Raw genomic sequence first — 10,970 nt, 5'->3', positions numbered from 1 at the left:
ATGTGGAAAAGAACAGGCAAATGCTATTTAAAGCAGACAGAAGTTCCCATACTTTCCTTAAAATGATTACAGCACTCAACACCACAAGCCATATTATGTTCAATGCCGAGATGACAAAAAGAACGACTGCCCCGAGCCCCTCGCACAACACCCAGAGAACACCGGGCAATATTAGAAATATGTCGCTGAAGAATAAGAGGAGATCAAACACAGACGTTAACATCTGATTCAAATTTTGCAGGATTTGATCAGCCGTCATTCTCACACTCTTTGGTGTGGCAAAATTAACCACCGATATCTTGTCTTTTTTATCCCTGTGTCTGGTCCACAGGGTCCACAGTCGAGACTTGATATTTGCCATTGTCTTTGGGATGTAGATTGACAGCTGTGAAGACAAAATAAAAATAGTAGTACTAGATCTCCAAGCAGGGCTGGGACAAAGGGTGGGCAGGAGGGGAAGCTGCCCTGGGCACCATGGTATCATGTGAGGTGGGGGGGGGGGTGTCATGAGGAGACTGGAGAGAAGGAGATTTGCGTTTGGAGGGGAAATTTGGGAGGCAACAGGAGATAAGAATTTTCATAGGAAGGGACATTTGGGGGGGGGGGAGTGCTTGGAGTGGTGATTTAGGGGGATTTGTGTTGGGAGGGAGGATGGGGAAAGAGGATTTGTGCTAGGCGATTTTGGGGAGTTTTTGCTAGGAGAAGTGATATGATAGAGGGTGTACGGGAATTGTGCTAGGAGGGGGACATTTTTTTTGGGGGGGGGGGGGGGATTTGTGCTAGTAGGGATTATTGGGTGTTTTTTGGCCCAGTAGGAGGGATGAGGGGGTCTCGTGCTGAGAGGGGGAGATTTGGAGATGGTTAGAGGATGTGTACTTGGAGGGGAAATTTTAGGGGTAGAGGATTTGTGCTAGGAGGGGTGGGGTGCTTTTGTGCTGGGGGGATTTGGGGGATGGGTTCGGAAAGATATGTCCTTGAAAGGGGAATTCAGCAGGGGGGTGGATTTGTACTAGGAAGGGGATTTATGCTTAGTGGTAAGCATGCAATTTTTTGGGGGGGGGGTTTTACTGGCACATTTTGCTTATATATCTTGGGGTTGGGGGGGCACAGTTTGGCATGTTCGCCCTGGGCTCTAGATGGCCTTGTCCCACCACTGTCTCTAAGATCTAGATCTAGTTGAAGTAGACCCTTTTATGTGGGCTTTCCAATCAGGTCCACCTGTCAGTTTTTTTATAGGAAACTTCATGCAAGTTTATGGCAAGAGGGGTGTGAAGCCTCGTACACCCGATCAGTCCATCCGATGAGAACGGTCTGAAGGACCGGTGTCATCGGTTAACCGATGAAGCTGACTGATGATCCGTCGCGCCTACACACCATCGGTTAAATAACCAATCATGTCAGAACGCGGTGACGTAAAACACGACGTGCTGAAAAAAACAAAGTTCAATGCTTCCAAGCATGCGTCGACTTGATTCTGAGCTTGCGTGGATTTTTAACCGATGGTTGTGCCTACTAACGATCGGTTTTGACCTATCGGTTAGGAATCCATCAGTTAAATTTAAAGCAAGTTGGCTTTTTTCTAACCTAAGGTTAAATAACCGATGGGCCCACACACGATCGGTTTTGACCGATGAAAACGGTCCATCAGACCGTTGTCCTCTGGTTAACCTATCGTGTTTACGAGGCCTAAAGGAACTCCTGTCCTTTTACATTGACTTAGCCCTGAGTCCATCCAGACCCCCTCAAAAAAAGGAAAAGGTCTGCGTCCTTTTTTGTTTTTCCGGATTTAATAGTGAGGGATCTGACGTACAGTAACTTGATATAAAAGACGCAAGTCAATTTAGATCTGGCCGCTCAGAAAGCTTCAGTTTTTGATTTCACCTAAACATTGAACGGACACTGATGTCACAAATCTCAGTTCACAGACTTCCTGCCAAAAGGACCGGACGGAACCTATGTGCACTGGATGACATTTAATCTTCAGATGGTGCTGGCAACCATCCTGCATGCAGACTGTTTTTGTTTTGTTATGTTCATCCTCCTCCAACTGCATGCAGGCAGTTTACAGAAGTGAATGCAGGCACAGCAGCGGCAAGGTCCTGACCGCACACTGTCTGTATTCGGGACCGTGCAGCCGCGCCTATCCAAAGGTCAAATCTTGACATACGGTATGTTGTCCATACAGTCACTGTCAACATCCAAATCTGTAGGCTGCCTTGCACACAGCTCGGGGTGGATGCAGGCACCAAAACAAAGGCAGCCAGCATGTAGGACGGGTACCAGTGCCAGTCTGAAGGAAGCTTTAATTTTTTAAAACACTTTGTACCGAACTGTTGCTTTTTGTATTTTGTTTTTTGTTTGCCAAACCATGGGGCAGATCCACATACATCTGCGCTGGGCGCAGCGTATCTAAGATACGCTACGCTGCCGTAACTTATCTTTTTTATTTTGAATCCTGAAAGAATCCGCGCTGTAAGTTACGGCGGCATAGTGTATCTCTCGCGGTGTAAGGGCGCGGAATTCAAATGCCTGTGATAGGGGCGTGTTTTATGTTAATACGTCGTGACCCAATGTAAACAACGTTTTTTTTTAACTGCGCATGCGCCGTTCCTGGGGGTATCCCAGTGCGCATGCTCGAAATTAAACCGGAACCAGCCAATGCTTACGACGGTGACGTCATTCTACGCAAATTCCTATTCTTGAACGACTGACGCAAAAAATTCAAAATTGTACGCGGGAAGGATGGCCATACTTAACATTGAGTACGCCTCAGAACAGCAGCTTTAACTATACGCCGGAAAAAGCCGAACGCAAACGACGTAACAAAATGCGCCGGGCCGGCGTAGGTTCGTGGATCGCCGTAAATAGCTAATTTGCATACTCAACGTGGATTTAGACGGGAACGCCACCTAGCGGCCGCCGAAAAATTGCAGCTTAGATCCGACGGCGTACTAAGACGTACGCCTGTCGGATCTAGCCGAGATGCCGTCGTATCTTGTTTTGAGGATTCAAAACAAAGATACGACGCGGGAATATTCAAATTACGCCGGCGTATCAATAAATACGCCGGCGTAATTTCTTTGTGGATCTGCCCCCATGTTTTTTTATTTCTTAACATTTTTCATTTTTTTTTTCATACTTTGTTACATCTCAGTGCTGTTAACCTAATCCGGCAACTTCCTGTCTACATGCACTTATCCAGCATCAGCACAGCCTCCAATAGAGGCACACGTGACAAGGTGACAACATAAAAGCACTAATGTGAGACAGTTATCACCTTATTACAGGGAGGACCTGATTAACCATTTTAGCTCTGGGAAGATTTTACCCCTTTCATGACCAGGCCTTTTTTAGCTATTCGGCACTTTTACTAGTAATAGCAGTGATCAGCGGCTTAAAATGGGACTGCAATAGTGTGGCGAGCAATCTGACACTAACAGAAGCTGGGGGGGATACGGACTTGGGCCTCTTTCACAGGGAGCGGACCGTTTTTGTGTCCGCTCCGTGTGTGTCCGTCGGCTCAGCGGGGATCATCCGTAATCCCCGCTGAGCTGTCGGCGGACAGGGCGGTCCCCGCACACTGTGCAGAGACCAGCCCTGTCTTTCCTCCGCTCTCCCCTATGGGGAATCGGATGAAGACGGACCGTCTGTCCGTGTTCACCCGATCCGTTCCGCCGGACGGAAGAAAAATAGGGTTTTCTTCCGTCCGAAAAACCGGATCCTGACGGACGCGGATGGTTGCGGACGTTAGCGGATGCTCCATCCGCTAACGGACGCGATCCCATAGGGATGCATTACAAGTCCGTAAACTGACTTGTAACAAATGGACGAACGGTCCGCCAATGTGAAAGGGGCCTAACTGTCACTGACATCTCCAGTGACACTTATACAGTGATCAGTGATAATATACACTCTCCTCTCCTTTTCCTCCAGCTGCTGCAAAGGATATTCAGGATGCAGAGCAGGGAAAGGGAGCTAATAAATATGTAATTTACCGTCCCCTTCCTTTTCTAAATTAACACAGTAAACACACTCGCTTACTGTGTCCACTCATAACTGAAGAATAGTAAGCTGTGTTTACTATGCTTCAGTTTGAGAATAAACAGGAAGCCACTTAGCACAGAGAATCTCCCATTCATTCACTGCTGAGGCTGCAGAGAAAGGCATGTGTGTTTGAGCTTTGGGGTGCACACCCTAATGCAACTATGCACAAGGGTCACGTGATCAGAAGCTGGTACCACAGCTACCGATCTTTAGTCTGGACCAAGAGCTGTCTTTGACAGCTCAGTGTTTGTGAAGGTAGTGAGCAGTGAACGCTCCCAGCATGTAAACTTTGCTCACTCAGAAATGTACAGTATATGAGTGGTGTGTGGGAGTAATAGAAAACCCTTTTGCCACCGCACATGTGTGTGGTCATAAAGGGGTTAATGAACATTCAACCTTTACATTGCTGGGGGCCCCACTGCAAGAATACATTTGCCCAACTTGTGGATCGCATCTTAAGTTCACCTTACACCCTCCACACCCCCCCAGTCTGTGCTGCACTTACCTTCTTGGGCGATTCAGTTTCACCATCCACGCAGCAGTCCTGGGATTTGAAAATGCACTGTTCTTCCTCTTCTTTCCTTAGGGACGTCAGGACAGATCAGATTGGTTCTAATTGGTCAGCACAGTAAAGTGGACAAGACACATGGACAGATGACAAAACATTCACCATAACTGCTAGAAAGATTTGAATGCTGAAAAGGACTTACCGCTGTCTTGCTTGTGATTAGGAGTGAGAGCTCCGGCTTCAAGAGGTGACTTATATAGCAGGGAGGAGAGAATGACAGAACAAACAAAAAGGCTTGAAGGGAAAAGAGCAGAGAAACGAAACTGAAACTGAATTCCAATGTGGACAATTGCTTTCTATCATCACCAGTAGAAAATAATTGGAATGTCCCATAAGTAAACCTAAAAACAAAATCGCATTACATTGTAGCTTACCACTCCTTAGATGTGGTGGCTGCATTCGTTTTCTTTTTTCAGAATATAAAAAATTTAGTGAGTACAGAAAATATCTGTTCACCCTGCCAGAAATTACCTGAACTGAAAGCACAAACAATGGCCCGGATTCAGGTAGATTTGCCCCTTAGTTACGGAGGCGCAGGGCAGCGTTTTTGCCCTGCGCCCCCGCAAATTTCCTGCGCTACCCGCGATTCACGGAGCAGTAGCTCCGTAAATTGCGTGTGCGCTGTGTAAACTTTCCCTGCGTGAGGGCGCCTAATGTAAATGATCCCGTAGGGGGCGGGAATCATTTAAATTAGGCGCGCTCCCGCGCCGAGCGTAGAGCGCATGCTCCGTCGGGAAACTTTCCCGACGTGCATTGCGGCAAATGACGTCGCAAGGACGTCATTTGCGTCCAGCGCCATTCACGAATCACTTACGCAAATTACGTAAAATTCGAACGTCGCGACGCGGGAACGACGGGTATACTTTAGCATTGGCTGCCCCTGCTATTAGAAGGGGCAGCCTTACGCTTAACACGCTGTACGGAAACGACGTAAATTGCGTACGCAGGGCTCGCGCAACATTGTGAATCGGTGTTAGTATGCAATTTGCATACTATACACTGAGCACAATGGGAGCGCCCCCTAGCGGTCATCGCAAGAATGCAGCCTAAGATATGCGTGGCCTTATGCCACGTAGATTTTAGGCTGCAGTCGGCGTTACGATGTTCCTGAATCAGGAGCATTCGTAACGCCGGGGCAAGTAAGCAATTGCGCTGTGTAACCTATGGTTACACAGGTGCAATTGCTTCTTGAATCCGGGCCAATGTTATCTTTCTTCTGTAGAATACTAACTGGTCCACCGCCCCATATAACGGAGATAAACAGAGGCAGGCATTTTTGTAGTCCATCCTGGGGAAAAAGCATGGATCCCGCCATACAATCAATTAGTCTTGTCATCCTTGGACAAGAAGTGTGTTATTCATAGAAACTTAAATTGAAAATAAAGGGAAAATCGGAGTGGGTTGCAGGAAAAGAGCCTCTATCCAGTCCACCCCCTCCGGTGACTGCACATAGATTTTGGGGACATGGCGTTTTGTTCATTTTTCAGAATCACCCCAAAATCATTGTGATCTCTCTTGCTCAATTGTAATGTCTACCCATTATCTAGCCCTTGTGTGGGTGATTTACAAGCGTGCCTTTGTATTCTTGTGTTTGTTCTCAAAACCAATAAACATATTGAAACTAGAAAATAAAGAAAAAAGCTTAAAAAAAAAAAGAAAACGAATGCAGCCACCACATCAAAGACTTTTTTCATAGCTACGTGCCCATGCATGCATTTGGGGAATACCTATTTATTTTAATGAGCTGCCAAACGGGTGAAAATGGCAAAAAATTAAGGGCAAAAACTTTTTTAATCATGCTGCACCAAAATGCACGATCATTTGTTACCATATGTTTTGGAGTGTGATTCTTTGGGGTTAAGAATGAATGGCACCCCAACCTATTGCCCTAATGGGGCTGTGATGCAATTACAAGGCATGCATTTTCACTTGTGTTCCTGCATCACACAAATGTGAACCGAGCCTAAGAACTAGTAAGCTACAATATATTACATTTTTGTTTTTTGGGTTCCAATACACTTTAATTGATATGTGCATTACATAGGAAAATGCTCCAAAAGCTCCACTACAGAAACAACTGTTGATTAAGCATTAAAGTGATTTTTAATTTATTTTTAAAAAAAATTCCTATAAAAATTCAGTGGCTTGCGAAAGTATTCGGCCCCCTTGAACTTTGCGACCTTTTGCCACATTTCAGGCTTCAAACATAAAGATATAAAACTGTAATTTTTTTTGAAGAATCAACAACAAGTGGGACACAATCATGAAGTGGAACGAAATTTATTGGACATTTCAAACTTTTTTAACTAATAAAAAAACTGAAAAATTGGGCGTGCAAAATTATTCAGCCCCTTTACTTTCAGTGCAGCAAACTCTCTCCAGAAGTTCAGTGAGGATCTCTGAATGATCCAATGTTGACCTACATGACTAATGATGATAAATAGAATCCACCTGTGTGTAATCAAGTCTCCGTATAAATGCACCTGCACTGTGATAGTCACAGAGGTCCGTTTTTAAAGCGCAGAGAGCATCATGAAGAACAAGGAACACACCAGGCAGGTACGAGATACTGTTGTGGAGAAGTTTAAAGCCGGATTTGGATACAAAAAGATTTCCCAAGCTTTAAACATCCAAGGAGCACTGTGCAAGCGATAATATTGAAATGGAAGGAGTATCAGACCACTGCAAATCTACGAAGACCTGGCCGTACCTCTAAGCTTTCAGCTCATACAAGGAGAAGACTGATCAGAGATGCAGCCAAGAGGCCCATGATCACTCTGGATGAACTGCAGAGATCTACAGCTGAGGTGGGAGACTCTGTCCATAGGACAACAATAAGTCCCTGTATACTGCACAAATCTGGCCTTTATGGAAGAGTGGCAAGAAGAAAGCCATTTCTTAAAGATATCCATAAAAAGTGTTGTTTAAAGTTTGGCACAAGCCACCTGGGAGACACACCAAACATGTGGAAGAAGGTGCTCTGGTCAGATGAAACCAAAATCAAACTTTTTGGCAACAATGCAAAACTTTATGTTTGGCGTAAAAGCAACACAGCTCATCACCCTGAACTCACCATCCCCACTGTGAAATATGGTGGTGGCAGCATCATGGTTTGGGCCTGCTTTTCTTCAGCAGGGACAGGGAAGATGGTTAAAATTGATGGGAAGATGGGTGGAGCCAAATACAGGACCATTCTGGAAGAAAACCTGATGGAGTCTTCAAAAGACCTGAGACAGAGATTTGTCTTCCAACAAGACAATGATCCAAAACATAAAGCAAAATCTACAATGGAATGGTTCACAAATAAACATATCCAGGTGTTAGAATGGCCAAGTCAAAGTCCAGACCTGAATCCAATCGAGAATCTGTGGAAATAACTGAAAACTGCTGTTCACAAACGCTCTCCATCCAACCTCACTGAGCTTGAGCTGTTTTGTCTCTCGATGTGCAAAACTGATAGAGACATATCCCAAGCGACTTACAGCTGTAATCGCAGCAAAAGGTGGCGCTACAAAGTATTAACTTAAGGGGGCTGAATAATTTTGCATGCCCAATTTTTCAGTTTTTTATTTGTTAAAAAAGTTTGAAATATCCAATAAATTTCGTTCCACTTCATGATTGTGTCCCACTTGTTGTTGGTTCTTCAAAAGAAATTACAGTTTTCTATCTCTATGTTTGAAGCCTGAAATGTGGCAAAAGGTCGCAAAGTTCAAGGGGACCGAATACTTTCGCAAGGCACTGTAATAAACATATTATACTAACCTGCTCTGTTGCAGTGGATTTGCAAAAAGCAGCCCGGATTCTTCTGTTCAGTGCCCCCATAGCAAGCAGCTTGCTATGGGGGCACCCAAGCCGAGTCACAGCTCCCTGTGTCTATTCAGACACAGAACCCCAGCTGCCTTATAATAATTTTTTATAGCATTCTCTACATCAGATCAAAAATAGGGATAGGGATAAAAAAAAGTAACAGAGGGGTTTGTTTCCAAATGAGGGACAGTTAGCAATCTTCCTATCCTTTATTTAAGACATTTGTTTTGCAGTGCTCATGTGCTACAAAGAAACATGCTGGTAGGAGGAGAGAAGCGAGAGATGATCTCATCAGTCTTCTGCAGACTTCACTGTCATCCATATATTACAGTTAGGGATGGGCCGATGTTAGAATGTAAGTTTGACTCAAACATCAGGTGCAGGGTGCCTTTGGCCAATAATGTCTCAGGGGCTAAGTCCACACCCATACTACATAAGGCTGCTTACACAGCCGCCATGTATAGTGCATATGAATGGAGATTAGGCAGGGTAGTTAGTGTATTGTGCGGTCATTCAGTGTAGAATATATAATACTCTACAGTGTAGTGTTGAGAATATATAATACAGTGTAGTGTTGAGAATATATAATACAGTGCAGTGCAGAGAATGTAGAATACAGTGTAGTGTTGAGAATATATAATACAGTGCAGTGCAGAGAATATATAATACAGTGTAGTGTACAGAATATATGATACAGTGCAGTGGGAGCTCCCCAAAATCCATACCAGCCCTTATCCGAGCATGCAGTCTGGTAGACCAGGAAAGGGGGGGGACGGGACGAGCGGACGCCTCGCCCTCCTAAACCATACCAGGCCACTTGCCCTCAACATGGGGAGGGTGCTTTGGGGTGCCCCCAAAGCACCTTGTACTCATGTTGATGGGAACAAGGGCCTCTTCCCGACAACTGGACTGTGGTTGTCAGGGTCTGTGGGTGGGGGGCTTATTGGAATCTGAAAGCCCCTCCCCAATGAGAATGGGTATCGGGTACATCGTACCCCTACCCATTCACCAAAAAAGTGTCATAAAGTAAGGAATAAAGTAAACAGTTTTTGACAAGTCCTTTATTTAAAAAAAAAATAGTGTCCCTCGATGTATCCATCGTCACTCGCTGCACCCGCACAAAAATAGAGGCCACCGGAATGTTTGGAAATAACGCAATGCTGCCAGTAGAGGATGCACATTGACTCCTGGGTTGAAAATTATACGGAAATGATGTGCCTCGCCGCGGCAAGGTACACTGGAAGAGAAGCAATTACCCTGTAAAAATAAGTTAATCGGAATACATAAAAAAAAAAAAAAGGCCAATGCGGATTTCTAAAGCGATAAGAAGGCGCAAAGTTCACAATGTGAATGAAAAACTGCTTTAAGCGACACTATGCTCAGGTGTGAACAGGTACAATAGAAAATCATGCAAGTTTTTATTTTGAGCATTTTGATGCTTTGGGATACAAAACATTTAGGTGTGAAGGTGTGAATGGGCCATAAGAAAAGAAGGGGAGAAATTAATCATAGTAAGTATCTGGACAAAAAAGGGGAGAAAATATTCAGTACATCTCTGCAATATGTGCACCTTTCCCTATGTTTTGTCTTGTTGCAAATACAAATACAGAAAAATACCTGCTGATCTGCCAGTGGGCTCCTAACATCCTGTTTAAGCTGACAATCCCCAGCAGTGTGTTCAGGTGTCGAATCGTCCTATGTGGGGAGAGGAGAGGTGTTCTGTAGTCCAACAAACTGGGATCATGACATTACTAGCAGGGCTAAAGTCCTGCGGGAACGTGTGGGAACGGAGTCCCTGCATTTTTTCCACAGCAGGAACTCGGTTCCCTTTGCAGGAGTAGAGCAGCCGAGCTGCCCGAGCCAATCCTTCACTAAGCGGCGATGCCCAGCTCAAGTCACTGTCAGGGGCAGGCGAACCTTAGTAATCCTTTATGTTACTGGCCGCTTCCTGTATATGGATTCATCGGGTAGTGTGCGGGTATTCCGTCACTTCCTCGAAGCAGTTCTTTCTAAATCCCATAATAACTCAATGTCTCCTGGGAACAGTGACAAAAGCTCCCAGGAGGCATTGCGGCATCGAGGAAGTGACGGAATACCCGCACACTACCTGATGAATCCATATAAAGGAAGAGGCCAGTAACATAAAGGATTACTAAGTTACAGTGGATCGAAAAACAAAAACATGCGGTTTAGTAATTATGCATATGAGCGTATCATTTTTTTTTTTTGGTGGGGGAGTGGATCTTGGGTGGGAGTTCCCACACTTTTTTCCCCAAGACTTGACCCCTGATTACTAGGGATTTACCAAGTCCAATTGGGAGTGGAGCTGACTCTGAGTACTTGCACCTGGTCTTCCTTTCCAGGTTTGTGGACTCCCGCTCTATGAATGGCCGGGGCCGTGGTGACGTCATTCCTGCACATGCACGCAGGAGCTCTGCCACAAAGCTCTGAAGGTACAGCAGGGGTATGCCATCCCTTTAAAGCGCATGTATCTGTGAGGTCATTGGCTGCATGCTGTGTGCATTCATGGTCTTCCTTTCCAGGTTTGTGG

This window comes from Rana temporaria, chromosome 3 (genome assembly GCF_905171775.1).
Source record: "Rana temporaria chromosome 3, aRanTem1.1, whole genome shotgun sequence".
Classification (NCBI taxonomy): Eukaryota; Metazoa; Chordata; class Amphibia; order Anura; family Ranidae; genus Rana; species Rana temporaria.
This window is presented reverse-complemented; position numbering follows the sequence as displayed.